Below are 27,769 nucleotides of genomic sequence, written 5' to 3'. Positions count from 1 at the left end.
ACGGCGAATCCTGACTGTTTGCGAAGCAATGCTCCCACTGCTTATAGTCCGCTTTGTCTGTTCAACGGCGACACGAGCAGCAATTCAGGAGCCCAACAAAGCGTAAGCTGTCAGTTCAGACCGAAGAATATCTGAAAAACAAAAATACAAGAGCTATTAAAAAGTAGCTCCATCTTTCCGAAATAGACGCACCTGACATAGTGCCATTTGATCAGTGGTCAGGGGCGGTTTCTTTCCCTCACGACCCACCTAATTTTTCTCGGCCTTCCTCTAAGAGCAGAAAAGACCATGTTGTAAAACTCATACGCAAATGGAGAAACAAATAAGCTTCTATTCCACTTTTTCAGAAGCATGGTCATGATTTCAGCGTTGAAACAGACAAAATTGTTAACAGTCCCCGGAGGTGTAATTTTACTCACAGATAGTCTTCCATTACACTTTCTCTTTAGAGTATCGTGTAAGCCTTTGGCAATATCAGTTTCTAAGTCACTCCGCTGAACGAACCTCCATCATAAGATATTCCTTAATCTTCGATGTCACATTCCAGCCTGCACAGCGGAATATCAGCAGCTAATGCGTATATGTTATTTTCCTACCACGCAACTTCTATTTCATATGTAGGCAAGAAATTGCAGACAGACGTACTCAGATCGCTATGACGAGGTTCGTTTTAGAATTTAATTACCATCTAAGGGTTGATTCGGAGGTACAAAAAAATACACCAGGCCGGCCCAGCTAGAAGCAAATATTTTATCTATACACGCATTTGATGCAACGATAGTGAGAATAAAAAACAAGCTGAAGACAAGTAATGAAAAGTGACCAGGTGCTAGACGATGAAAGAGGAGTCGGTGCAGACGCTCGCGGTCTGGTGAACAAGATTGGCGAGGTAAGCCCAGTGTCGAGGTGAATCTGGGGAAGTCCAGCATGCGGCTAGAACGCTGGAGGGGGCCCGGTTCAGGCGAGAGGCCTCAAGCTGCCGTCCAACGGCAGTAGAGCCAGGCTTTCTGGGCGTCTGAGTCCAGCATTGCGCCGAATGCGTGCGTCGACTATATGCCCCAATAAAGGAGCAATGCGCGAGTCGGCCACTCGCAGGCCTGGTCACCAGGGTCTGCAACAGGTTCAGGGCTGGAGAGAGCAGGCAGGCCCCAGATCTGGTCACTCGGGTAGTAGGTCTGGTGGAACACAAATTGCCGGAGCTATGAGGCTGTCCGTCCTCCAGCTACGCTGCTCCCTCGTTCTGATTTCCTCGTTTCTCGCTCCTAGCGCCATTCGAGCCGCCGGCCTGCATGTTCTCTTCCAATTCCTCTTTTTCAAACGTAGCTTTTTTCCTCCTGGTTTCTTGGATATTGGTTCTTGCACGCACTAGTTTTTCAATCACGCCTTTGAACTGTGTTTTCGAGAGGCACCTTGCTGAAGATGATCCCAAATGGAAACGTATTTCGAGTTTCAACTGGCCACTTAGAGCAAGGAATTTTGATAAACAAACCGAGGAGCTGTTTCAGTGCGAGATTTGAATTTGCATCTTGAATGCTGATTGGACCACGCCGGCATGGCCCTTATACTTCCAAGTATATTGCTGATACGCTGATATGGAGAGCCCTCAGGATAGCCGACAGAAGTTCATTACGTGAGGTATGTGCAAGCAATCTCAACCAGTTCAATCGGCGACCCAGAGCGCTCTCCCAATACGCAATAGGGCAAAATATTGAGGAGAGAAATAGCTCACGATGAGATACAACTCATACATTGAAGTGGTTCCTCGGTGTCGTGAAAGAACTAAAGTTGGTACAAGCCACCAATTGTGGTCGCCCTTTGGTAGTATAATAGCGCTACCGAGCAAAGCGGGAAGCCGCCACCATTACCACCGTTCGCCACGAAAGAGAAAAGTAAGAAAATTTCGTTTTATTATTCTCTCCGCAGCAGTCGTGCTAGGTTGACGCCATCTGTACAGCAATTTTTTTGCCACAAACGTTTATTCTTAATGAAAAGCTTGAATGAAAAGCTACCGTTCGCCATATATTTACTTAAAGCTAATCGTATTGCAGTTACAAAATAACAAAAATGATAAAATAAAACGCAAAAATAGTCTGCGGAGTACCTCTAAAACATTGGTCTAAATAAGCCACAGAATACATCTGAAGAGAATTCAGCGTGTGCCTTGTAAAAGGCGGAAAAAGTTAGGTAGGGACATTTAAGACTTCTTATATGTGAAAACGCGAAAGCATGAGCAATACCGTTAAAGCCACAGAAGCATCATCGCAGTAAAACCCACTGCGCCACTGCCGCGACTCTCGTACTCATGCAAGCACTCGTGCTCTGGAATCCACTCCCACCCGTCGCGGTCGCGCATATATTACAGCGCTCGACTACTGTGCCCAAGATGCGGGATTGAATTCCGACCACAGAGGCCGCTTTTCGATGGAGGCGATAAGAAAGGTATCAGTGGGCTGTGTGTGCGATTGGTGCAAGTTAAAGAACCTCAGGTGGTGAAATTTCCGGAGCTCTCCACTACTGCGTATCTCATAGTCTGAGTCGCTTTGGGACCAAACCAATCCACTCACAAAGCTTGTTCGCCGGTGCGTAACTCTGGCGTCACATACTGCGTGCTGCCTCTAACTGAACACCCGCGGTTGCTGTCGCGTTGCCGACGGAATTCAGACTTGCTCTAAGAACGGACACGTTTCTTTAAAACATCACATGTGTCGACCCGGCGTTGAGGCTATACAGGACGCGCCCTCCGCGCGTGAAGAAACGCCGCGGCCTCCAGAGAACGCGAGGGAAAGACGCCCGTCCACAAGCCTAGCAAATATGAATGGACCATTCTCTAATTATATACTGAAGCGTGAATGCGAGGAGAAACAAGTAAGCTCATAAAGGGTTCCTTGGCGCGACCTCCGGACAAAGCCCTTACACTCGTCACTAATCCCATCACACGCGTGTTTTTCATGGCCGCATTTCTACCTTTCTGCATGCTCCTGCTCTGTTCATACTGATGCCGACAAACATGTGGGTATTGGTGCCGATCAATATGGCTGGTAATAACAATTTAGCATTATATTCCAGCCTTCTTTATTTGTACTTCTGCGTGTAATACTGCCTGCATTCTGTCCATCTTAAAGCTTTAAGACACTGACTCACTGACTTCCAGTTCCATATTCTAGTAAACTTAATTTGATTCTACGAAGTGCCTGTAGAGAGATGCGGCGACGAAGTGAACACATGTCCCCACGTTACCATTACTAACGCCCCCATTGGATATCTTCAGATACTTGGACATGGACACCATTGGGTCGATACTGGCAATACCACAGTGGGTCATTTGGCTGGTGAGTTATAACTTTTGACCCTTTAACAAACTCTAAAATACAAGCGGTGTATATACGACGGCTGGTTCGCAACTACTGAAGAAGTTAGTAACTATGCTTTCACGTCCTCTCCAGAAGGAAAATGTCGGCATCGTTCACGAGGAGGGACTCATGGAGGACAGCGCCATAGACGTGATCCAGAGGCCTTTACGCGAGCGTGTGGTCGAGCTGTTCGAGCACTTCTACTACGAGGCGGTCGTCACAAGCTCTACTCTAGCCATAGTCTTCGTGCTGGCCGGGCTCTTGCGCATCTTGTTGGTGACGGCTCGCAGCAGCGCCTTCGTCGCCGCAATCAGCGTCGAAGCTATCTACCTCACCATGTTCACCACAGAGGTTACCGTCATGGTAAGTCACGTTTCTTTGATTTACCTTAGCTGTCGCAGGTAGGAGTCCTTCAACGTAATACTGTGAACTTTAATCAATGTTCAACGGTGGACTACAGTACTACTTTTTCCTTAATAAAACATGCTATGCGAACAATTATATACTGGTTTCTGGTTTTGCGCATATAGAATGTATTTGTACATAGTCGAACACACACCCAAACTACACGTCTTCTAATAAACTTCATATTCTGTTCTGAAAATTGGTGCTTTTCACTAAATCTTCCGTAAACCCAAGCGGCTGTCTGAATTTCTCGAACAGCGAACAGATCGAACAGATCGAACAGCGCCGTTTTCTTTTCAATTTCAGATATCGGCGTATGGCCAGCGCATCGTGAATATGGACAATTACAACCGCCTAGACCTGGTGCTAGTGGCCGTGTGTATGCTAATAATCACCCTGCTGTACGGCCTCTTCCTCATGCAGCAGAACGACCTGGCAAACAGCGCGTTAATCGTGTGCTTCATCGCCGCCATCTCGCTGCGCTTCCTGCACGCCGCAAAATACGCCGAGGTGGGTTTCCCTTTTTTTATTCGCGGTCATGTCGTGTGCATAGTACGATAAAAGCCAACTGTAGAATAGGTAGCATCCTTGTTTACTATTAAGGTACAGGAGGTATCCTGAACCCCATTTAAAAAGCAATTTAACTGGTGACAGCCCGCCCTAGGTACATTGCCTGAAGAAGAAAATATCGTCACTGTCATCATAGTCGTAAGTACGCCGGAGCATACTCATGGGCACGACCACCGCATGGTGAGATTTTTGCGCGTGCAGAAATTAGAGCATAGAGTGAGGCATAAAGAGAAAATCCCACACCACTGATGTATGTCTACCAGAGTTGCAGGCAAACCCGATTTTTTTAACGAACATTCTAGCGGCTTTGTGTAAATATTGCCAGTCTCCATAAATATTAGCGAGCTTCGCAGCTTTGTCGGAATCCACTATCCCAATTATCGAATGCGCGCTGACTGCTCGAAATAACCCAGTGATACCAAATACCGAAGTGGCGTAACTGTGCGTAGCAGTCCGAAGTAACACAGCAAACAAGTACTGCATGCAGACTGCCAAAGTGTCTTAGTGTGAAACGGGCCAAACTGCGAATGGGCGCTTTAATTTTCCGTACACCAGAAAAGATCCAGAATTTTATCTAAATTGAACACACTTGTAGGACTTTTCAGAACGGTTTCCACTTTTGCAGCTATAAAATTATTTCTATGTATACATCTGGCGTCAACATCTGTGAGTCGTCGTAACTACATATGCGCAGTATATTTGCGTTTTCTCCTCCAGTCAGCATTTCTTCGGCTTTGATAACTGTTACAAATAACTACCTCTTTTCCCATTCTGTCTCCTGGTTTCTGTTGTCAGAGGCCATCAGAACGAACTCCTTCGCAAATTAAGAATTTTTGTGAAGGAAAACGTTCAACTTAGCCAGAAACCGTATTTTCTAAGATTCTCCTCCGATCGTATCCTCACGCTCTTTATACTTCTCGAATTTTCACAGCATGTACTGGAACGGCTGGCCGCATACGTGCATCGCTACCTGGACGCTAAGATTTACGACGCTTACCAGATCGGCCATGCCATCATTACCGGCGAGGAAGAAGTTCAGCAGAAAGCCTGGAAGTTCGTCAGCAACAGCAACACCATTGCAGAGATCCGTGGTCGAGCCACGCTGAACCGCCGGCTCGTGTTGCGACGACTCGTCGAGATTCAGGTGTGCCTGGGCTGCCTCTTTGATACGCGGCATTATGTTCTCTTCCCACAAGGGCAGATGAGTGGCGGGTCGGGCTGGTTGGTGCAAGTTTGACATTTTTCAAAAGTGCTGAAACAACATGGACGGAGATTAAACAGCGCTCGCCCCTGTCTGGCTCTTCTCCGTCCACGCTGTTTCAGCACTTTCGAAAAATTTCAACCAAGAAGTGCGTGTCGGTGACAGCAGCAATTTCCCTAAACACGACCTAGGGAGGGAAGGGGGGTTTACGCACCACCTTGTTTTTCCTGAATGCAATTCATTCGTAACGAACATTTGTGTTTTGCACATTGCCGGGAGTTTCACCTAAAAGCGCCGGAAGACAGGCATGTACGCGAAGGGACACATTATCCATAGCTTGCTTGTGGTGGAACATGACCCCGACAACCAATCCAATGTACCAATTCTTGCGTAGCAGCCGTAAATACACATCTAAATGTGTCAGGGTCATGCAACTCGTATGGCCGATATCAAGGCTGTAAAATGCACGTTCAGAGTGCGTAATGGATTCGAATTTCTATGCTGTGTGTGTGTGTGTTGTTCTAGTATGCCATTGTGCAAAGTCGCACGTGTTTTACAGCATTGTTTCCAAGTCTATGTACGCATGAGGTGTTCAACAGCAACTTTTTGTATGAGGTTTATTGCTAGTAGCCAGAGGTGTAATGTAGTTTGCCGACAATTTATATATTCTTTTTGTTTCTTGTTCATAAATACGCATTTTGTCTTTGTGTACAGTGAAGTAACTGTTCGCAATTGTTCGCATGAGTGTTAATCCTTCGCATCACATCGACGACAAATTAAAAATTTCGAGAGAACTTTGGAACATATACTGCACAAATGCAAAAGCCAGGCGTTTTCTGCTGCACACGGTGCATAATATTTGCTCTAATTACCATTATCAAACAAATGCACGGTCTATATCATTGCAAATGTCATCATTGTCATTATGACTAACTGCAGTGTCTTTGTCATTGCTACTATCATTCTCACCGTAGACAGAGGGAATTAAGATGTCCGTTCCACAATCCCGGGCGTGGCGTAATTGGTTAAAGCACTCGGCTGGAGATCCGAGAGAGACAGTTTTATTTTTGTGATGACGTCATCGGGCAATTGACTATCAGCGCCCACATAAGATGCACAGGTCTGAGGCACAGATACCACTCACGGCATTTCGTTCCATGAGCCTAGAAGGGTTTTCCCCGTAAAAAAATATGAATGACCACCGCTCCTCATCTACCGGCCCCCAGCCCGCGTCCCCTAAAAATAAGGCACCCCATGCTAATTTGGATTCTTGAGGAAACCCCTGGTGGGCCGCATTTCGTGAAATTATCAACGTATACGGTTGTAGCAGTTGTTTAAATGAAACACACATCGTCTTTATTCCTAAACCGCACGCGCCTTAGCAGCAGAATGTTCGTTTCACGATGTTTTTCAAGGGAAGCATTTTTTTCCCTTAGGGCACATAAAGTTCGTTTTAGCCATGTTCAGAGGTGGGCATCGAGGCAAACATCCCCAAATTACACGTAATATGTCCGCATACTTGTATTGTGCACGAAAAAACAGTGAGCAAATTTTTTTTTTTTTACAGGCAAAGCTGAAAAGCACTAAATATTTACTGCTAAATAAGTGAGCAATATTTGAACGCCTTTCTGCTACTTGTTCCTATGAGCGAGGCAAAATTGAAAACATTGCTTTGTGTTGGAGCTAACAAAATTCATCACGGTCAATGAGATGAAAGCAGCAGTACATGCGTGGCTCCGAGGTCAGCATAAAGAATTTTGTTTACGCATGCGGGCTCTGTTGAAACTTTCGACCTCCCACGTCAGTCGTTGTATTTCTAATGCCCAAGAAGGAAAAATTAGATTTTTCATCGCACTAAAGTTTTTGACAAAGATTATTAAGTGAACTGTCTCACTAATATTACCCATGACTTACGGAGATTGAGGACGTGGCATTTGACGCTCCATTTCTGCGATGCTTGAAAATTGCACCAGCTTGACTTCATTGCGATGGAACTCTGTTTATTTCAGTCTCGGTTAACGGGAGTGATGGTAGCCTTTCGTAGTCGCCAGGCGAGCACTGCTATCTTGGACGACGTCGCCAGGAATGTCGACGACCACCAGTCTGAGGGACTACTAGACGCGGAAGCTGCTCTGGAGCTCTGCGTGGTGAGGCCACGGTTGGGGGCGATAACATCCCTACTGAAAAACCAAAAGTTCTACGGGGCAATAACCTCATAAAATCTCATTTAATCGCATAGAGTCTCATACGGTGCACATCATTATCATAAAATATCGTACATACTTTATGATAATGTACAAGAAACTATGAGAACTTATGCAATTATATGCGACTTGTACGTGATTTCTTATGTGAATTGTGTGAGATTGTGTGAGAAAATGTGAGGTTATTGCCCCTTACAGTTTTTTCAGTAGGGATGTACAAGCACGTTATCCGCGCAGCCGCTGTCTGCTCTGAAAGAACCCACAGTTAAAAACCTATTCATTATTGTGGGAAAGAAAAATTGTGCCATAGACGCCTGCGATGGGTTCGAGGAAGACCTGCAAAGAACGAGCGAAGGTTGCCCATTTTTCAAAAACATTGAGAGCACTGCAGACACCTACATAAGAGAAAAGGGAAAGCGTGTGCGTTGGATGCTCTTTGGTATATGCTAGAGCGTCATGACTCCAAACTTTCAGCACTTTTCAATGTCATAAAATCAGCAGTTTTGAGTGACATCACCAAGCACTTTTGAGAATCATGACTAGACACTAGTAATGGTCATGACCATTATTGAGTTACGAAAGTCATGGACTCCATTGGATCTTCGATCTGACTGCCTCATCACAAGTGACTATGATACATGGCTAAACTATAATGACTCACAGGGCATAAGTAGACATGACATGACATTTTATACCACTTGTCTTTACATACACGTTCATGACCACCAGTCTCATTTTAATGTAACCTGTTATCCCACGTTACATTCTGCTTCCACGTTTTGCGGATAAGTTTTTAAAAAGGTAGCCAAGGAAGGCTTTCGCCTTAATAAAAATGCCTACCGAAGTGTAAATATTATTACGGGGATGTACTTAATGTAACGGCACTGCGATGGGCTGAACTCGACGATAAGACTTCAGTAGCCGTGCAGTATCCACTCTGTTGGCGTCGTCCTCTTTCTCAACGCTTCGTCGTGCCCGGATTCCTCGGTCGTCGTCTTTGTCAGTGAGCACATCACTTTGGTCCCGTGTTTCCCGGTAACACTACCCCCCTCGGCAAAAGGCAACGTCCCGGTGCGTATTAGGCGTGCGATGCGGAGGGGGAGTAATATGGCTTGAGGCGGGTGACATGTACGATGTCGGAAGTGGGTGTAGCAGTCGGTGACTTTGGGTGGAGCGGTGCAATCTCATAGGTCACGTCGGTCACTGGGCGTAGTACATGGTAAGGACCTGTGTAGTGGGGCAGAAGTTTTTGACACAACCCCACACAACGGCACGGAAGCCAGAGCAACACCAGAGATCCGGGAGGATAGTGCACATCGCGGTGGTGAGTGTCGTAGCGGCGTTTTTGAGCTTCTTGAGAGATGGTGAGATTGTGACGAGCAATCTGGCGAGCAGCGTTGGCTCGGGCGATGGTATCGCGGGCATAGGTTGTGACGGTGCCAGCGGCGGGAAGCAAAGTGTCGAAGGGCAGTAAGAGGTCTCTTCCAAAGAGAAGATAGAATGGAGAGTACCGGCAGTGTCATGACGCGAAGAGTTATATGCAAATGTGACAAATGGCAGACTAATATCCCAGTCGCGATGACTGTCGGATACGTACATTGCGAGCATGTCGGTGAGTGTGCGGTTAATACGCTCCGTAAGGCCGTTCGTCTGAGGGTGATACGCAGTGGTGAACTTATGCTGAACGGAGCAAGAACGAAGTATTTCCTCAACAACTCGGGCAAGGAAACAGCAGCCACGGTCGGTAAGTTGTTGACGGGGAGCACCATGATGAAGTATGACGTCGTACAAAAGGAAGTCAGCAACGTCTGTGGCGCAGCTGGTATGAATGGCGCGAGTGATCACGTACCGCGTGGCATAATCGGTGGCCACAGTGGTCCATTTGGTTCCTGAAAAGGACTCGCGGAAGGGCCCTAGAAGGTCAAGGCCAACACGAGAAAATGGCTCAGTCGGGATAGCAAGCGGCTGCAGGTGTCCAGGTCATAGCACAGGGGGTTTCTTCCGGCGTTGACAGAGGTCGCAAGCGGCTACATAACGTTGGACAGAGCGGTAGAGTCCAGGCCAGAAGAAACGCCGGCGCACGCGGTCGTATGTGCGTGAGAGGCCAAGATGACCAGCTGTAGGGGCGTCGTAGGTGTTGGGGATCGACCAGCAAGCGCTCAGCGCCATCAGGTCGCATGTTGCAGCGGCATAGCGAATTCCCATGAAGGAAGAACAGGGTGAGGGAAGAGTCACGGCTGTGTGTGCGGAGGCGGTCGATAAGAGCACTGAGGGTTGGGTCCAAGCGCTGTTCGTCGGCTATGTGGGAAAAGTCCGATATAGAGAAGACACAGGGGTCAAACTCATGGTCAGTAGAGGAAGGGGGATCGACGGGGCAACGGGACAGACAGTCTGCATCCTAGTGGAGCCGACCGGATTTGTATGCAAAGGAAAGGTATACTCCTGCAAGCGCAGTGCCCAGCGGCCGAGGCGGCCAGCAGGATCCTTGAGGGAAGAGAGCCAACATAAGGCGTGGTGATCGGTAATTACAGCGAAGGGTCGGCCAAACAAGTAGAGTCTGAATTTTCCAACGTCCTAAGCGAGAGCCAGGCACTCCCTTTCCGTAATAGAATAGCTCTGTGGCGCTGATGAAAGGAGACGACTGGCGTAGGCAATCACGCAATGTTGGCCGCGTTGTCGCTGTCCAAGAATGGCACCAATCCCGTGGCACTGGCGTCGGTGCGAAGTTCCGTCGGGGTATACGGGTTGAAATGGGCCAACACAGGAGGATTGGTGAGAACAGCGATGAGGGTGGAGAATGCGTTAGCCTGCTCTGGTCCCCATGAGAAAGGAATGCCTTTCTTCAGCAGATTGGTGAGAGGACGAGCAACAGCGGCAAAGTTTGGGACGAACCGGCGAAAATAAGAGCACAGTCCTATAAAGCTGCGGACACCACGGGGTGAACGGGGAGATGGAAAAGCACTGCCAGCGCGAACTTTGTCGGGATCAGGTTGCATGCCGGTGGCATTCACCAAATGGCCAAGCACTTTATTTCGCGGCGACCAAAACTGCACTTCTTTGAGTTCAGTTGGAGTCCGGCATGGCGGAAAAGTGCCAAGATGGAAGAAAGGCGACGAAGATGGCTTTCGAGCGAGGGCGAGAAGACAATCACGTCATCCAAGTAACGTAGACAAGTCGTCCATTTGAAACCGCGGAGTAAGGAGCCCATCATTCATTCAAATGTAGCAGGGGCGTTGCAAAGTCCAAAACGCATAACCTTAAATTGGTAAAGTCCATCGGGTGCGACAAAAGCTGTCTTCTCACGGTCTTTTTCTTCAACAGAGATCGGCCAGTAGCCGCTACAAAGGTCGATGGTGGAAAAGTAGCGGGCTCCATGTAAACAGTCCAAGGCATCGTCTATTCGCGGCAGCGGGCAACATCTTTCCTTGTAATCTTGCTCAGATGTCGATAGTCGTCTGTTGTCTTTCTTTCTAACGAGCACGACAGGAGATGCCCAGGGGCTGTTCGAAGGTTCGATGATATTGTTGCCCAACATCTTGTCGACCTCCTGCTGGATGACTTGGCGCTCAGAAAGGGACAGACGATAAGGCCTCCGATGTACATGCTTTTCATCGCCGATATCAATGCGGTGAGTCACAACTGATGTTTGGCCCAGACAACCGGCAGCAAAGTCAAAAATGTCGGAGAAGCATAACAAAAGTTTGTACAGGTCCTGAGCGTGTTCGGGGCTGAGGTCAGAGGCAATCATTGCGGAAATAGGGTCGGTAATTGTGGTGGGGAGTACGGGTGTTGGAAAGACGCTTGAATGTGGGCCAGGAGTGAGTGCACAAATGGTACAGTCTGTGAGAGGAAACAAGGTAGCAAGGAATATTCCTTCGGGGAGTGAAGTTCAGGATAGTAAGGTAGGTGCTGTTCTGTGTAACGCATACGATGAGATGAGGAAGAACGACGTTGCGGTCATTAAAGACATCGGTGATAGGGAAAGCAACATAGTCACCGTCAGGTACAGGCAGGAAAGGTGACAGAGAGATGTAAACAGCAGATTCAGGGGGCAGGCGAGCGAACTTGGTGGAGCGAAGGCGGGGTGCAGATGGAGGATGTTCTGAGCAGACATGTAGGTCCAAACGAAGAAGGCCGCTGGAGCAGTCGATAAGGGCAGAGTGGGCCGTTAAAAAGTCAAGGCCGAGGATCAAATTATGAAGGCACTGGTTGAGGACGGTGAAGAAAACAGTGATGTGATGACCGGCAAGGGTGGCTCGGGCAGTGCACAGCCCAGTGACGGCAGCAGTACTGCCATCGGCAACACGAACAGTGGGTGAAGCGGCGGGGGTCTTTACTTTCTTGAGGCGGCGGCAAAACGATGAGCTCATGATCGAGACTTGGGCACCAGTGTCAATGACGGCAGAGACGGGAACACCATCCACGAATAGTGAGAGGAGGGTACAGGGCGAAGAAATGGGCAGTAGAGGATTTCCAGGTCGGGGTACCAATGCAGCGTCACCTCCGGGAGCTGCATTGCCTAGTTTCCAATGATGAGGCCGGCAGAGGACGGCGAGGAACTGCGGCTAGGACGAGGTGAACGGGAACGGCGGGCTGGCGGGGAAGGAGAGCGACAGTACACAGGAGGAGGCGCAGTAGTATCGGTGCGGGGCGGCTGATAACGAGGCATGAAACGGCAGTGGCCGTAATCGGAGCAACGATCAACATTAGGAAAATGTCGAGGATGTCCTGCGATTGTGGCAGAGGCGGGATATGTGGCCAATACTTGAGCACGTGATACAGATCGGCCTGTCTTCAGGGGTGCGCCACTCATTAGGATTGCGGTATCGGTAGCGTGGCGTGTAGGCGTTGCGGGGCGTAGCGGTGGCGACAATGGGAAGGACGAGGCTCGAACTGTGGTCTTCCACGGTGTGGCTATAGGGGACGCCCAAGTTGGCAACCCCTTGACGAACGACGGCTTGAATAAGGGATGTCGTCGCTAGGTTGCTGTCCGAGGAGGGGGGGTTGGATGCAGCAGGAGCGAGCGCTTCCAGTTCACGACGCACGATGCAGGTCACATTTTTAGTGTTAGAAGGTTGCCTTAGGGTCGGCAGATCCTCACACGTGGAGCTAGGGGCAGCATTGGGGAGCCGATCGAAACGATGTGCAATGCGTCTTTGTTTGGCCTGTTCGAAATGTCGACAAACCTGCAGAACGGAGTCAACCGTAGAACAGTCAACCGACAGAGTAGAAGATTGAAGGCATCGTCGGCTATGCCTTTGAGCATGTGCCCCACCTTATCAGGTTCTGTCATGTCTTTATCAACTTTTCGGTAGAGGGACAGAACGTCTTGTGTATACGTAATATAAGGCTCAGATGTCTGGGCACGTGTGGCGAGGTCCCTCTTGGCGGCGAGTTGACGGCCCACCGGTTTTCCTAAGAGGTCACGGAGTCTTTGTTTGCAAACATCCCAGGAGAGTATATCTGCTTCATGTGTTCCGAACCACAGGCGTGCCGTGCCAGTAAGATAGAAATTGACATTGCCCAGCATCAGCGTGGCGTCCCACCTGTTGTGCTGGCTAACACGCTTATAAAGCGAAAGCCAGTCCTCGACATCGACCTCATCTGTTCCGCAGAATGGGTCACGGGGGTGGGCTACGAAGACAGTTGTAGTTGCAGAGGTAGATGGAGCCGCGTCGGTTGTCATCGTGACGGTTCCGAGGTGACGGCCACTGCGGAGATCCAGCGTCAGATTGCGTCGAATCCACGACCTCCACCAAGATGTTACGGGAATGTACTTAATGTAACGGCACTGCGATGGGCTGAACTCGACGCTAAGACTTCAGTAGCCGTGCAGTATCCATTCTGTTAGCGTCGTCCTCTTTCTCAACGCTTCGTCGTGTCCGCGTTCCTCGGTCGTCGTCTTTGTAAATGAGCACATCACTTTGGTCCCGCGTTTCCCGGTAACAATATGAATCGCTGAGCGTTATTCGTCTGAAAGGCAACTAACAGCTCCGCTAAACATGAGATGCGGCCATAGTACCTAACCTACTCGCAGTGACTTCACATTGTGCACTTCCGTGGCTCGCAGACACTAAAGGCTCGCCGCATGCGTGTCATCGGCGGACCCTGCAGTCTTCCGACCAGCTACAAGCCCATCGCCATGCTCCGCGTCATCCTTTGGATAGACTCCGACAGTGTGCGGCAGTTCCTCGCTGTAAGTTAGCTGCTGTTTATGCTCGGACAAACAAAAATCACAATAAAAGCACTGTACAAACGTCACATTATGTGGCTGTCTTAGAGATTTGAGTACCTTGGTAAGCGCAGGTTGGTGAAGTGAATGTTGTTTACTAAATCTATACAGTGTACTGAGATGGGAAAAAGTAAAGAGTCCGGTTGACTCAGCCTGCAATCTGTATGCCAAGCTGATTTAGACAGTGGTCTACTCTTGCCATTCGGTCAGAAATGGAAAACATTATTGTACCCAATATCTCCTTGACGATAAACGCGCCCAGAAAAACAGCTTTATGTTTTTTCGCTTTATAAGTCCGTATTGTCAGCATTGTTAGTCTACTGCCTAAATATAATTGCGGCAATAATGATTTGACTCAGCTATTCCTATTACGCAACAACACTGGGCTGATGCAGTGTAGTTTTCTTTCAGATACAGGGCTGATTCAGCGCACATTTCTGCTTTTAGCACCATTATAACAAAATATGCCTTTTTATGATCGCTACAGTAGTTTTAATTCTCGAAGTGACTATAGGCCGCGAAGTATACAGGCAGTCATGCTTGTCCAGAACAGCCACACGTGTTCATTGTTATGCGACGAGCATAAACACAATGTCAGGTTTCTTGTACATATGTGCGGTCCTTGCACGTACAGTGCGGTTCCTGTACATATTTCACGTCCTAAATGACTGAGGATGGTCTCAGACGCTCTAGGCAGTCTAGACTCGAGTAATCGCATAACGCATAACTCTTCTCGTTATCAGATACAAATCCGTCCCATTGTATTCTCGCCCGAGGACGTCATCGTGGAGCGAGGGCAAGAGAATCCGATTTTGCTCACCTACTCCGGAATTCTAAGGTAGGTGCCACGTTAGCGTCGGTCTCCGACGTCAGCGGCCTTGAAACTCTGAGCCCAGATTGCGAGAACACATTTCATTACACGGGACGAAGGATGGGACTCCACAGTATCGATTTTGTTTATTGGTTGCGTGCAGATCGAAGGCGAGTTCGAGAACCCTGGTGACGGATCGCTTCCCAACTCGGCGTCGCATCTGTTCTTCTACAACGAGGGCTATTTCCGGGACTACGTGAGCGCACCCGCCTGTATCGCCGTGTTGGGACTCGTCACTGACGAGCCTTCCATCACTCGAGTGGTAGCCGAAACGCAGATAAATGTGAGACCTGCACTTTGCACTTCGGTAGCGTTCACCTCAATGTTTTTTTTTCCTTTTTGTTTTGAGTGAGAACAAGATAGGGGTGGGGGAGAAGTCAGAGGGACAGCTTAGCCGGTTCATGCCTTGTGACCAATTTCTGTTGAGAGCTTGTGCAAATTATTGGCTGTCTGGCTCTTTGTCGCGCAAGTCTCAAATGGCAGAATATAGTCGTTTATAAGAGCTTTTCCATGCTTTCCGTGGTGTGCGCAGGCGTACGTGGTTCCAAGGGAACGCGTCATGGAAGCCATTCAAATATTCACTCGGCCTCCAAGCCTTATTTACCAGATTTGGTCCTACATCGCCAGGATCATTGGCTTCATGGTACTACAGGCACACCCGAAATACCAGGTGCGAAGTTTTGCGGTATAGTCAGTTTTCCCGGCGAGGAGGAAAATAGCCTCGAACCGGAGTGCACGGAACCGTTCCTCCTCTCTGGTATGTAAGGACGCGGTGATAGCAGCGGGGGCTCCAGGACATTCTACGGAGAAAGCGCATGCGGTCCTAGTCTTTTGCACACAAAGTGTTCTTAATAGACGAAAAGTGTCTAAGCTGGTTAGATGATGCGAGCGATGCACTATCTTTAGGCTTCTTTATACTTTGTACCCTTTTACATACCCCATCCCTGTTTTTGTTTTGGTCCTTTCTTCCGTCGGTCGCAGTTCAGCTGCTAAGAGGTGCCGCGGCTAACAAAATCTTTTTTCTCTATTCAGTTGTTCGAATTAACAAGAAAATTACAACCAAAGGAGATGAGCAACAGAACTAAAATATTAACAGCGATGGTATGCGCGTACGTCGTTCTACGCTGTTCCAGTTGCAACTCTGTCATTTGTATGAAGAGAGCAGCCTCTGATTTTCAACGCCCAATCGACTATTTTTTGCCTTAGCAGCCTTTCGTGCGCGTTCGGAACACTGTGTTTGTAGGGAAGGGACCGGAAAATTGAATATCAGTGCAGAAACGGTAGCCTTTGGGGTGGTATTCCTTGCGGCAAGCACTTACGAGATGTCACCTGGGAAAGATAAACTATTTCTATGCAGCCACCTGAGGTTCATGATACTTTAAAAGAACGTGTCACACTTGAAGAGAACGCTGTTTAATAAATTGGTTGTGAACATTATTTAGTTAAACAGCGCAAAATGTTCTTAAATACACATTTCGTAACCTTTTGCTGCGGATAATTAATCAAAATATAGTCACAGGAACAGCAGCGATTTCTTAAAGTAAGCAAATTTTTCGACGACAAATGAGATATAATTGTTGATAAAGCCAATTTTTGCTGAGGTCATTATGGGGCATAGTTTAACGTCACTATTCTATAAGTATTCCAGCTTCCGTTTAATCTGGATGACAGCATGACGACCGCCTCAGACAAACTCAGCTAGCGGCCAGTCAAAGAAATTGCACGACAGCAGGTCCCACCGTCGACAATTCATCGCCACTTTACGCACATACTGGGTGGTTGAGTCATGTAGTAACGCTGAAATCCGATTTATTTATTTTAGTTATTGTACCTTCAGGGCCAATGGCATTACGGAGGGGAGTAGGATGCATAGCATACAACAGTACATCAAATACAGTGAATGTTATAAGAGCGCAAACTCAATTTTCTTCAGGATAAACAAAATTAGCTAGTGCATCGCGAACACGCTGCTTATCTTCAATGGCTGCAATGTTGGATGAACGACGATACCACCTAACAATGTCCAGGGAAGGTAAGACTGAAAAAACGCTTTGGTACAGCATTTAGCGGTTCCAACCTTGTATCGGCGATAGATGCGACGGGAAACGTATTCAGGTGGAGAGATGAAGTCGTCACGTAGCGTGTCATCATCATATATTTTGTGAAATAGAGTTAAGCGATTGATTTTCCTTCGAGGTTATAAGGATAGGAGGGAGAGATTAGCTTTCATGGCTGTGATGCTCGCGGTACAGTTATAATTTGAAAAACTGCCTGGTTGTGGGTGCTTGAACGCTCCGGCTTTGTCGCCCTGCAGAAGTAGCCTAGGGAAAAGTAAATGGATCCGAAATTGATAATGGATCGTTAAGAATAGAACCCCAGTAGAGATGTGAGAACTCCCGCATAGCCACTCAAGCAATAAAGAGTATATGAATGATCGGCTGACGAAACAAATGTAGCGCGATTAGAATTACTTCTAAATACGATGTGAAACGGCAACATTCGCTTGCTTTTATTGCTCAATTTTACGGTAGCTCGTCTCTAGAAACCATTTAAGAATCAAAAACAGGTTGAAAGGCCCTGCCTTGCTTCCTTTACAGCCGTTGCAGCCAGTGGTGCGCCACCGCCCCTCTGTTCCACATAAAAGTTACACACTAATTGTAATCAGGTTTGTAGCCTTCAGCCGAGCTGATCAGGAGCATAAATATTTGTAATTTCTGACCGAATGACTTTGCTGCTGTTGAAAAACATAGATGCGAAAGCTCCGAGATGCCGATGTGCGCAACGTGTCGCGTGTTCCGCAGATGGGACCGCACATACCAGCATGGCGGTTGTACTCAACGTGGCTGCTAGATGGCGCCAGATACACAAAACGGCATACATTGGAAAGTATAAGCAATCACTTAAGGCCGAATGGCGAAGAAATGCCGGGATAATGAAGCATAAGGCATTGTGGGGATAAAATAGATATGAGGTTTTGAGGGGTATTTGGAAAGGAATCATGGTGCCGGACTTACTTTCGGAAATGCGGTTTTGGGCCTGAAATCAGAGGTACAGACGACAATAGAAATAAATCGGAGATCCCTTGGACGATCAGCACAAGGTGCCCATGGCAAAACCACAAATGAGGCGGTACAGGGAGATATGGGCTGGACATCTTTCGAAGTACGGGAAGCTCAGAGTAAAATATTATATGAGGAACGCCTGAGGAAACTGGACAGCAGCAGATGGGCAGCTAAAGTATTTAAATACCTGTACTTAAAAAACGTGGACTCACAATGGAGGAAAAGAACTAGAAAACTAACTAGTAAGTATGCTAGTCACAAGGACGGAGAAATGAAGAGCATTAAGCAACAGGTGAAAAACACAGGATAAACTCGATAGAAAAGAAACAGAGCTTAAAATTATACCAAAAGTGGAAAAGGCAGATCAGGAAGGAAGCTTTCGTTGATAACTCAAGAGGCAGTGCCCTACTTTTTAAAGCTAGATCAGGGTGCCTTAGAACACGTAGCTACAAAATAATTTAACAATGAAGATGATGCACGAGCTGTATGTAGTAACTCCAGTGAAACAATTGATCATATTATACTCCAATGTAATGGTATCCATCCGGAAGTTGATGCAGGCGCAGTCACTGTTCCTGGAGCTCTGGGGTTTAGAGATGCCAGTGGCATTGTGAATAAACCTGCAGTGGAAACTAGAAAAAAACGACTGGAAGATTGGTGGCTTAAAAGCAGAGAAGTGACATAATGTTAGTAATGTAGAAGCAAAAATTTAATAAATAGAATGATGGTTTAGTTAACCAATCTAAATCAATAATTAAGATATAGGTAGAAAAATGAGCATGATAGCTACTGCTACCACGCCGTTTCAAAGGGGACGCTCATATATTCCATCCGTCCGTCCGTCCGTCCGTCCGTCCGTCCGTCCGTCCGTCCGTCCGTCCGTCCGTCCGTCCGTCCGTCCGTCCGTCTGTCCGTCCGTCCATCCATCCATCCATCCATCCATCCATCCATCCATCCATCCATCCATCCATCCATCCATCAATCCATCCATCCTTCCATCCATCCATCCATCCATCCGGCAGCGCCCATGATAAAACGGTCTATAGCTACTCAGGAAAAGGCACTTCGCGGACCTGTAAAATAGTTTGCAGTTGGATTGAAATACCGCATAAAATTTCAAGATACTCCAAGAGCTGTTTGCTTCGCTCCATATACATATATATGTATATATGCATATACAGGGTCTTGAATATTTGGGGGCCGGGATTTCAAACATTCCTTTCCAAAATCTACCCCATTCGAGCTGAAATAACGTTCACAAAGTAGCAAAATATAGTCTATGTTATCTGATAAGTGATTCAACATCGGTACTTGCCCAGATCTTCCGAAAGCAAGGAAAAACTGATCTCGGTGGCGTGCACAATTTTCGCAGAAGAGAGTCAAAAAGCTGCTTTGACATGGTACGTCTTCTGTCGAGCTGTGAGGCAAGCGCCATCCCGGCCGTTGGCGCGCTTGCCTCGCTGTCCAAGAGATGAGGCACCATGACAAAACAGCTTTTTGACTCCCTTATGCGAAAATTACGCACACCACCGAATCAGTTTTCTCTCGATTTCGGAAAATCTTGGCAAGTACCGATGTTGAATCACTTATCCGATAACGTAGACTATGTTTTGCTACTTTGTGAATGCTATTTCAGCTCGAATAGGGTAGGAGATTTTGCATATGAATTTTTTAAAACCTGGCCTCCAAATATTCTAAACCCTGTATATATGAATTAGCATGCACTCATTAGGTTTATTGAAGCAGAGTAAATTTCAAGCGTCCGAATGGTTCTCTAAAGCGGTTTGAAACATTGGAATTTTCGCGCCATATTAGTCTAAGCATGTTCCGGAACATGCACATTCCGTACAAAGCAGTAAATGTGTACTGCATTTTCGAGCTCATTCTTGCCAACAATTTAAACTGGAAACTTAATTTGTTTGGGGGTTATGTCATATTTTGATGTAGAGATATAATGTTCGCCAAAACATAAGGAGCTTCAAAACTTTTATTGAAGCATTACTACCCACGTTTTGGAAATTACTTTGTTCATTTCTTCGAATACAAATTCTTCTTGAGTCAGAGGTAAAGGCGCTAGACAGTACTTTCGGTTAGTGCAAAAGAAACAAACCAGCAGCATTATCATTCAAATATCACACTAAATTTTCAAAACTTGTCCTCAAAATCTCCAAATTCTTTCAAACTTCTTTTTCACTGCCTTCAAAAATGTTTAAGTCAGGAATCTCCCTAACATCCGTCTAACAAAACAAACCTTTGAAGTAAAGTTTTATCAATCGATATTACACTGTACCAAGTATGCGTGTCGTGTGCTATGCGAATGGGATACTCTTATTGATAGCTGTAGCCGTAGCGGCCTTTGCCACTGCGAAGTTTGAAGTGTGTTTTGGGGGATATGAGTGACCAGCAATGCACGTGCTAGTCATAAAGAACTGCTGCGCAGTATATCATACCTGAAATTGCAAGTTCATGCGTTCCATTCTTACGTTGCTAGCCGTATCGGGGAGCAGCACCTGCAAAAAGGGAAATGGTACCTTCTACAACTGAGCCGGATCGTATTCCCTATTTGCTTGCATTGCGCACCAGACATGGCCGCCGGATAAAATCAACCGACGGCTTGACTCCTTCCTACTTCCCGACTTGGAACGTTGCTCAAAATTCAACCTGACGGCGGACATAGAAGACGCTATTCTGATACATGGCACCGCCTTGGATCCGGAAACGCAAGAATACTTCGTCGCTCCAGCCTACCTGCCGCCGCAGACGATGAAGATTGCCTTCCCGGTAAAATACCTCCTCCACATATACTCACATATAGCTTTTATCGAAATTTAGCTTACAACGGGAGACCTATAGCCGAGTTTTAAATACGACGTGTTTTAACGAGAAAACCTACAACACGGACAGAGGAAACGACAAATTTACACTACGATGAGTAACTGTGAGGTCGTGGGAAACCTGTAAATGTACAGTATGAGCATCTGTTGCACCCTTTGACACCTGTTTCACCTAGCTGTGCTTCACCCGGAGAAGTGGTCGTCTCCCGCGTCCATTCGTCTCGAATGTAGCGCCGCTTAAGTGCGTCAGCGTTGACAGCGCGGAAATTCAGAGCAGACCAGATTTAATAAAAAACAAAAAAAAAAACATGCGTAGCACGAGACTACGGGTAAATTAAGAGAGAGAAAACTAGAGGAAGAGAAGATATCTGATAAACTTAACCCATGGACCCGTAATCTAAATCAGGCTGGCGCTGGTCGGAACGCTTTAGGGATGAGAGGCGTGTATCTCTAAAATTCGCGGTGGGTCGCACGAAAATATGTAACATACGTGGAGTAGCCGTCCTTTGCTATGACCGGAGAAGGGCCTGCTACAAGTATGCAGCACCAACTGGCTCCCTTCTTGGCTTTAAGAGAACTAAGACGAGCTTGTCGACAGCGTATCATTGTAGTGTCGTTATAACAGGAAACCTTCAGAGATAAATTCTTACTGATGGTAATCCGCTTGTTTCTGTTGATGCCAGAGAAAAACAGCATAATCTCACCAGACTTTATTCGTTCAGAATGACCACAAACGTTCCATGAGAATGGGATATGAATCCATGTATGCCATACACGTTCACCACGAGTTCAATTTCCGTCTGTTTTGCGGGCGTTTTTCTAACATTGCATCTGCACGTACCGTTGGACTTCGTAGCTCCGGCTAATTGTGTGCTCATTGTTTCTAAGTTCATTTAAAGCTTGACTGTTTCGAATTCGGAGTCGCGCCGTTTCCACAATTTTCTCGGAACTTGTGATGCGTGTGTTGCTGTATTATATTTGTACCGCGGTCAGCACGGGCTTCAAAAAAACCATTCGCCAACAGGACTAAAACTTACGCTAGTGCCCATCACCTTCGTCTGCTGGGGCTCAGTGTGTCAGCATCTGTTTTGACTGCAGTTCAATTTCGCGTCTTCCACCTGGGTCTAATCTACTGGGGGTGCGCGCGCTTTGGGCGGCCTTGTTTGCCGCATTTCGATCGTGTGTCGATCACATACGCGCACAGGTGACCCGACATGACTTGCTGCAGCTTGCACGACTCACGTGTTGCACCTGACAGCTTCTGCTTTGAAGAGACCAAGATTAGAAAAAGCAGAGCCTACACCGGCTCGGGATGTTTGTATGGCAAACAAATAAGTTATTCCGATTCTTGGTTTCGCCACTGACAGTGGGCATTTGGGTGTCTTCCTGAGTTATGTACAACATATTGCTTTGCCCACGCTGCTCTGAATTTCATAGTCATACACTTTGGTGGGCCCGGGCAGAAAATCGTCTGCTAAGCAAGAAACACGCGTGGATTCGATTTAAATTTTCAACCAAGTTTTAATATCTTGTTAACATGTAGAAGCGCTATAGATGTGTCCTCTTGAATAAGAAACTGGCTTCTGGAGTCTGGCCTTATATCCAAGCTATAGGGAGTTAGCTGCTGAAGAGACCATAGGTTAACGACTCGACACTTCCTTAGACTCTTGGTGTTTTAAATATCGAGTTGCTGATTTCATTCTCAATGGAATATTTGAGACTTGAAGAGCGGCAAGGTGAAGAGGGCGAAGATACATGCGCACACTGCAAAAATGTTGTCCCATATTAAAGTCTAGATTGAGAATACAACACACACATCACGAGTACAGCGCAGAGCGTGTTCAGTGTAAGAACCTATGTCTCCACGATGAAACGTGTGAAAAATTGGAAACGGAAACTTGGAACCCTACCCGCATTAGCGTTACTAATGATCAAAATATCCAGAAATCCGCACAGCTCCTTGTAGACCACCAAGATTCAGTTCCTTTCCAGCTTTCTTACAATTTAATCTGATTCATTTTCAGCCTGACTATACCTTTGCAAGGCGAAGGCGTCTACCATATTTCTCATAACCCGGTCCTGTGCTATCTGCATCCACTTGGCCCTGCGAACTTCTTAAACTCATCTGCCAACCTAACTTTCTGCCGCACCCTGCTGCGCTTTCCTTCCCTTGAAATCCAGTTTGTTACCCTAAGCGACCGTCGGTTATCATCTCGTTGCACTACATGTCCTATCCATGCCCATTTCTTCTTCTTGATTTCCAATAGAATGTCAGTAACTTGAGTTATTTCTCTGACCCATTATGCCATCTTCCCATCTCCTAATGCTACAGTTGCCATTTTTCGTTCCATAGCCCTCTGCGTTGTCTTCAACTTAAGCAGAACCCTCATTTTAATTAGCATCCACGTTTCAGCCCCATAGGTGAGTACAGAGAGGATGCAACTGTTGTATAGATGTCGTTAAGCTGCTAGTCGCAGTCTTCGAGTGTTTGCCAAATGCGCTCCATGCCAATAGCATTCTCCTTGGTATTTCTCTTTAATGGTCCGGATCTGCGGTTACTACCAGTCCTAAGTAAACATTTTCGCCTACTACTTCCAGTATTTCGCTACCTAACGTAAACTGCTGTTCTTTTCCAAGGCTGCTGAACATTACCTTAGTCTTCTGTATATCCATTTTCAAGCCAACCTTTCTACCTTTCCTTTCTAGGTCATCAATCATTATTTGCAGTCCACCCCCGAGTTACTTCATCTCATCATCATCATCATCATCATAATCATCAGCCTGACTATACCCACTGAAGGGCGAAGGCTGCTCCCATATATTTTTTTCAATTAACCCTGTTCTGTGCTAGCTGCATCCACTTGACCCCTGCGAACGTCTTAACCTCATCCGTCCACCTAGATTTCTGCCGTCCCCTGTTACGCTTTCTTTACCTTGGAATCCAGTTTGTTACCCTAAGCGACTATCGGTTATCCTCTCTTCGCACATGTCCTGCCCATGCCCATTTCTTCTTCTTGAATTCCACTAGAATGTCAGGAACTTGAGTTATTTATCTAAACAATCTGCACGCTTCGTATCTCTTAATGTTACCCCTACCATGTTTCGTTCCATAGCCCTATGCGTTGTCCTCATCTTAAGTAGAACCCTCTTGGTTAGCCTCCACGTTTCAGCCCCATAGGTGAGTGCAGGTAAGGTGCAACTGTTGTATACTTTCTTCTTGAGCGATACCGGTAAGCTGCTTGTCATAATCTGCGAGTGCTTGCCAAATGCGCTCCATCCCAATCTTATTTTTCTTGTTATTTCCTTTTCATTGTCCGGATCTGCGGGTACTACCTGTACTAAGTAGACATATTCGCCTACTACTTCCAGTGCTTCGCTACCTAACGTAAACTGCTGTTCCTTTCCGAGGCTGTTGAACATTACTTTAGTCTCCTGCATATTGATTTTCAAGCCTACCTTTCTACTTTTCCTGTCTAGGTCACCAATCATTCTTTGCAGTTCATCTCCTGATTTACTTAGCAAGACAATGTCATCAGCAAATCACAGGTTACTGAGGTATTCTTCATCTACCCTTATCCCTACCTGCTCCCATTCCAAGCCTCTGAATACTTGTCCTAACCAAGCTGTGAATATTACTGGGGAGGTCGTGTCTCTTTGCCAAACACCTTTCTTTAGAGGAATTTTTTACTTTCTTTACGCATAACTATGCTTGATGTGCAGCCAATACACACATATATATATATATATATATATATATATATATATATCTTCTAGCACTTTCCCATACGGTTTGTCTACTGTCGTCAGATTTGCTTCGTTATCATTTCATTCTTCAGTTGGTTTTCAGGGTTTGTAACTGAATATTGTGATCAGCAGCATTTCGTGTAGGAGAATTGAAATTGTTGTCTGTTACTTATACTTTGTAACGTGTAAAAGATTGCTACAAAACAGGCGACAGACAAATCAAATCAAACTGCGACAGAGCCACGCATTTCGCCATAATTATCTCAGTGCCAGAGCCGAATGCTTCGCTGGCGCTAGTCCAGAGACAGGCTGTCCAGCGTTGGTACTAAGCGCGCACGGTGCATGCCGGGATTACGGTCGCCATGTGATTTCTTCCAAGTTTTCTACCAACGTTATGTGTGATTCGCAATGCTGAACGCCGATTAGAGAACTACAGTAAAAACAGCTCAGCTTCGACAATACGCTAGGCTTTACCATACTTCTTTAAGAAGTAGCGCACTCGGAAAGCACAGACAGTAAGAAAGCGCAGTAAGTTGCGCATATTGGTTCGTGTGTAGCGCTTGTTTTGAGCGATTTGTGTTTAGGAAAGGGTGATATGTTGACTACACGTTTGGAGGGCCGCAATGTTATAAGGGTCGTAAGATATGTATATCACTATCTACTTGAAAGGACAACGCGATTATGTGGCGAAACTATCGGTTCTGTTCTAGACGTTTTTGAAGAATGCTTGGCCCCTTTGATTTTGACTCACTAGGTGCCTCTCGGTAACAGCGTACGGTTCCTAGACTTAAGCCTCCGTTTCTCTGATAAACACGCCTGCTGGACTTGTGAACCTAGTAGGACAAAACACTTTCCGTTCGATTCGACACACTCTAAATTTAGGGCAAAGAGGCGTTGCCAGGCTTTGTTTTCGTAATGCGTAAACAAGCCCTGCTAACGCACAGTTCAGTATAGCCTCATAAAGCAGTCAACCCGTCTGGGTGGCGCCGGCTACCCTTTTTGTTAGTTTCAGTGGCGGAATGCATTCTAAAGGACAAAAATGCGCAGCATACAGTATTGGGTGCCTTTGTGGAAACGAGAGGCAGAGACAATGAAAAGCAAAAGGTTGGGGTGATACCCTATTCACATGAAGATCGCCAGAAAGCCAGCATAAAAGTGTTTTTTTTTAGCCCCGGTAAAACTCATGAAGTTGTGTCGAGTGACTAATCTAAGAAAACAAAGCAGGGTTTCAGATAAAAAATAAAACATCAGAACACATTTTTAGCATGGCAGCAGGGCATTGTACGAGATAAAGTTGCTCTGTTGAAAAACAGCCGATGTCTCAATGCACGGCTGTACGACCACAATTATAATGTGTGTTACATCACATCAGGATTTCAGGCGTAGCACTGCCAAGAATGCAAATAAGCCTGCCTTGAAATCCGACTTTTCCGGCTGCAGAATTCTAGCCAAATATGCATGCAAAATATCAAGGCGAAGGCAATAGCTAATGCGGGGACATGTGTCAGCACATCCTCCATTCGCTATCTGGAAAGCAGTCGCAATTCCTTGATGTTCGACGGTAAACGTGACTAAGGATGTCTGGGGTCCGCACCTTATCTAACCTTGTTTGTGTCTCTCATGTTGAATTGTTTCGTATTTATTCTGGCGTGTTCATGCATAAAATTGTAAGTTTTTCGCTTGTCCCGTTCTCCTGTCTGTGTGTTTTGCTGGTGTGCTGCTTTTATTTGAATGGCAACCCAATTAGCCCAATTATCCGCTTTAATTTTACATACGACGTAATAAGTGAATATCTTTGCAACAACGCCCAGCCGTGGGTCGGTCGTCCAGCGATGAGCTACTTGAACTTGAAAAAGCTGAACTTCTTGTGAACAGCGAAGCTCCCGGGACGAATAGTTGCCTCATTCCATCCTCATTTTGAATGCTGTTTTAGGCTCATGCATGGCCCAGCACAATATTACCTGTATGAAGTCGATGATTTCAGATAATACAGCATCATACTGTCAATATCACATTCACCACGTTGCGGGATTGCCATTCAACTCCAACCATCATTGATAATTGATAATAAATTGTAAATTGGTGTTGATAATAAATAACAACCAAGTTTTACATGTGCCGGAAAGCTAACCCTTTGTGATGCTGCGGCCGAAATTGTCCCAGTTTCGGTTCATAGCGGCAGCGAAAGAAGGAAGTTGCCGTCATGAATCAACAGTGTGACCAACTTACCCAAAACCTTATTTTGCTCAAAGGTGTCCCACTTCCTTCAAGAAACAACGTACAACATGCACCTACGTACTATATCTTTGCATGTTCAATACTACGTACTATATCTTTGCATATTCAATACTACCGAAATATCAAACAAACCATTCAACTCTTTTCATCTTTCGCTAATAGGCCTACACGATGTGGGGTTGTCTTTACATACATTGGGGCGCAGTGGGACGAGATTCATGTCGTCGCGAAAAAATTGCAACAATTGAGTTTGTGATATTTTTCAGCTAAGTAACTTCCCCTTAATACTTCTCAAAGTAATGTAATTTTAATGCAAATTTTACTTGACATATATTTCACTTAGTTACTGACAGGTACCCTGTATTAGGTATTTTGCCAAGAGATTATTGGTACAAATCTGTAAGCGTTTTACTACAAATCCATACCTTTAAATGAATAAAAAATGTAACATTCAAATTTTAGAGGCAATTTCAGTGCAATTTTCTCACCATAAAACGCTGCGTCCGCCTCAATATGCCGTTTTCCATCCGTGCAGTTTCACCAGAACCGACTGCGTCCGGTCATGGTGATAATCGCCAGCAAGACGTACAGGCTTCCGCCGGAAGTCGACTGGCTGCAGACAAGGGTGGGCGACGAGAAACAGGCCGAATACGAGGACACTTTCAAAATGGTGGGAAGCCGCGGCCGCGCCAGCACAGAATTGGAGATTGGCAGTTTCTAGATCGCATTTTGTGCTCAGTAGTTCCCTTTTTTTTTCAGGAACGAGTTGACGATTTAACCGACAGGGTCATGTCGCATCGTCAGAGTGTGGATCTGTACTGAGAGCGGCTGTGGTCCGTACAAAATAGCGCTCCGTTCTTCTCGCTGCGAGCGCCAAATCCCGTTCGTTCATGGAATTTAAATAAGACTGTTTCGCCGTAGGCATGGTTTTATGTTTTTTTATGGCAGCATCGCGTGCTCTTGATGGAACGGTGCATCCTAACAGAAGCGGAGACTCTTATACAGGCGCCATACCTTTGTAGCTCACACGTCGGATGCCACTAAGAAAAGGTGATAGG

General features: G+C 46.3%; 1 pseudogene; it reads left to right on the top strand.

Moving 5' to 3' along the window:
* Positions 1-27,533, top strand: part of LOC146186895 (sperm-specific sodium:proton exchanger-like) — a 35,716-nt pseudogene extending 8,183 nt beyond the window's left edge.
* The last annotated feature ends 236 nt before the right edge of the window (positions 27,534-27,769 follow it).

The sequence above is a fragment of the Amblyomma maculatum genome, chromosome 6, assembly GCF_055883805.1.
Source record: "Amblyomma maculatum isolate TAMU_Amacu chromosome 6, ASM5588380v1, whole genome shotgun sequence".
NCBI classification, from domain to species: Eukaryota; Metazoa; Arthropoda; class Arachnida; order Ixodida; family Ixodidae; genus Amblyomma; species Amblyomma maculatum.
Note: the sequence above shows the minus strand (reverse complement) of the source record. Positions and strands in the feature narration are given on the sequence as shown.